This window comes from Nicotiana sylvestris, chromosome 7 (genome assembly GCF_000393655.2).
Source record: "Nicotiana sylvestris chromosome 7, ASM39365v2, whole genome shotgun sequence".
In the NCBI taxonomy this organism is placed as follows: Eukaryota; Viridiplantae; Streptophyta; class Magnoliopsida; order Solanales; family Solanaceae; genus Nicotiana; species Nicotiana sylvestris.
In genome coordinates, this window is record NC_091063.1 from 52,604,475 (window position 1) to 52,608,140 (window position 3,666).

Consider the following 3,666-nt stretch of genomic DNA (forward strand, 5'->3'; position numbering starts at 1 on the left):
AGCAAAATATCTGAAATATGAACCTAATACAACTGTTTAAGCCTTAATCACCCAAAACTAGTGTCACAGTACCACAAATGATCTAAGAGTGCTAAATACAAAGTCTGAAAATAAAGATACACTATTTTCGAATCAAAGAAATGAAATAGAAAATAAAGGATAGAGGAGACACTAGGGCCTGCGGACGCCTGCAGGTCTACCTTGGATCTCCGCGTGGACTAAAGGTAGCCACCCAAATGCTATAGTCAAAGAGCTGCTCTGGGATCTGTACATAGTGCAGAGTGTAGTATCAACACAACCGACCCTATGTGCTGGTAAGTGCCTAGCCTAACCTCGGCGAAGTAGTGACGAGGCTAGGACTAGAATACTAAATGAACCTGTGTAGGTATATAATATACAACGGAAAATAAAATAGGAATAAACAAATAAAGATGGGAGGGGGGTACATGTTGCGGGGTTGTATCAATATCAAGAGTAACGGCATAAGGACAACTTAGAATTCACGGCAAAACAATAAGAAACTTGTATCCAATCTATAAATACTTTGTATCAACAATTGTTGTGACACACAACCCGATCCTAATATATAATAACACTATTGCGACGTGCAACCCGATCCATATCATTTATCACTATTGCGGCATGCAACCCAATCCACATATATCATTGTTGCGGTATGCAACCCGATCCACATATATTATTGTTGCGACGTGCAACCCGATCCACTTATAATATTGTTGCGGGGTGCAACCCGATCCACATATTATATTGTTGCGGCATGCAACCCGATCCACATATATCATTGTTGTGATGCGCAACCCGATCCACATATACAATCAACAACAATCATAACAAGAGTCCCGACAAGGGATCAATAAAGAACTACACTATCCCGGCAAGGGAATCGACAGTATAAGTAACTACGTCCTGGCAAGGGAGAAACAGCTATAACCAAACTTGTTCCAATACCTAACTACCTCAGCTAACACCAATACTCAGTCATAAGTAATTTCCACGAGAATAACCATAATCCTTGCTCAATACAGAGAATCATCAACTTAAGCATCCGTAGTATAATCTGAGAACACAATAAATTTCAATTCAAGACTCATGGTCATGCTCAACACCAACGTATAGATACACATCACCATGCCTATACGTCGTACTCAACAAGAAACAAGTAGAAAATAGGACACAACTCCTAATCCCTCAAGCTAAGGTTAGACCAAACACTTACTTCGATTCCATGAACACAATTCACGTCTCAACTATCATTTTATCCCTTGATTCTACCACCAATTCACTCGAATCTAGCCACAAGTTACTTAATTACATCAATAAACGCTAAATGAATCAATTCTAATGCATGAAAATGAGTTTTTCACAAGTTTTACCTAAAAAGTCAAAAATTGCCCCCGGGACCACATGGTCAAAACCCGAGGTTCGAACCAAAACCCGATTACCCATTCCCCCACTAACCCAAATATATAATTTGTTTTGAAATCGGACCTCAAATCGAGGTCCAAATCCCCAATTTTTGAAAAAACCTAGGTTCTACCCAAAACACCCAATCTCCCCCATGAAAATCATTGGTTTTGAGTTGAAGTCATGTTAAAAGATGTTAATGATTGAAGGAAACAAGTTAAAATTGACTTACAATATATTTGGAAGAAGAATTGTTCTTGAAAAATCGCCCTAGGGAGTTTGTGTTTTGAAAAGATGTGAAAAATGGTTGATTTTCGGCTAAGTATAAAAATTGCAGGTTGCAGGTATGGGAATTACGAACAGGGTTCGCAGTTCTGCTATGTTCGCATTTGCAAAAGCAGTGTTGCATTTGCGAAGTCGCATTTGCGACTGAGGTCTCGCATTTGCGACTAATGGGGATTCCAGGCAGATGTCGCATTTGCGAAAAAGGTAGCCCAGGCCACCTCTCATATTTGTGATACATTGCTTGCATTTGCGAGCTCGCATTTACAAGACAGGCTTCACAAATGCAAAGCCTACAGGCCTGAAGCATACCAGCAATTCCCTAAGATAAAATTTCACTCAGTGGCCTATCTAAAACTCACCCGAGCCCTCGGGGCTCCCAACCAAACATGCACACCAATCTAAAAATATTATACGGACTTGCTCGTACATTAAAATCACTAAGATAACATCAACAACTAGAAATTTAGCATCAAAATCATGAAATTTTCTTAAGAACTTCAAATTTCTAATTTTCTCAAAAATGATCCGATTCATGTCGTTTCAAGTTCGTTTCTTACCAAATTTCACACACTTATATTAAATCACATATAAGACCTGTACCGGACATCGGAACCAAAATATGGGCTCGATACCATCGAGTTCTAAGCACAATTCATTTCCAAATCTCATAAATAATTTCAAAAAATAATTTTTTTAAAAATTCATTTATGGGGCTTAGGACCTCGAAATTCGATTTCGGGCATACGCCCAAGTCCCATATTTTCCTACGGACCCTCCGGGACAGTCAAATCATGGGTCCAGGTACGTTTACCCAAAATGTTGAGCGAAGTCAAATTAATTCATTTTATAATCAAAATTTACCATTTTTCACAATTTTCACATATTAGCATTCTAGCTACGCGCCCGGACTGCGCACGCAAATTGAGGTAAGACACAAAGAGGTTTTTAAGGCCTCGAAACGCTAAATTCATTTTACAAATAGGTGATGACCTTTTGGGTTATCACATTGAGATTTTGGCATTTTCCGATTGATTGGTGAGATTTTGATATAGGGGTCGGAACGGAATTCCGGAAGTTGTAGTAGTTTTGTTGTGGCATTTGGGATGTGTGCAAAATTTCAGGTCATTTGGACATGGTTTGGTATACTTTTTGATCGAAAGCGTAATTCGGAAGATTTTGGAAGCTTCGGCTTGAATTCGATGTGTTTTTGGTGATTCGATGTTGTTTGAGGTGTTTTGAAGATTGGTACAAGTTTGAATGGTGGTATGTGACTTGTTGGTGCTTTTGGTTGGGGTCCCGGAGGCCTCGGGGTGATTTCGGATGGGTGACGGAAGAATTGGAATTGAGTTTTTGCAGCTGAAGCATTTGGTTTCTGTCATAACCACACCTGCGGTTAAGAGGCCGCAAGTGCGATGATCGTAGAAGCGTAAGGCAGCTGAAGATGCGGCCAAGTTAAAGTCCTTCAAGAACCGCAGAAGCGGTATCGTGGGCGCACCTGCGGTAGTACAGGTGCGAGTTTTTAACCACAGATGCAGAAATTGGCAACTTAATGAAAACCACAGATGCGGTGGATTTGGTCGCAGAAGCGGGAAATGGACCGCAGGTGCGAAAATGCCTGGGTCAGAAAGTATATAATGTTCCTTCGGAAATTTTTGCTAAGTTCTCCATTTTTGAAGACGAGAAGCGAGCTAGGGCAGTGAGTTCAAGGGAAAATTGAAGAGAATCAATTGGGAAAGTTCCCTGAGCTTCATTACTCGTGTTTATGATAATTTTTCCATTGTTTAATCATGGTATTAGTGGAAATTAAGGAAGAAAATTGAGGAATTAGGGCTTGAGATTAAAAGACCTTTGAGTGGGGATTTAAGGTCCGATTTTGATGTTCTTGATATGTATAGACTCGTGGGAGGATGAGGATTATATTGATGTGATTTTTGTCGGATTCCGAGACGTGGGCCT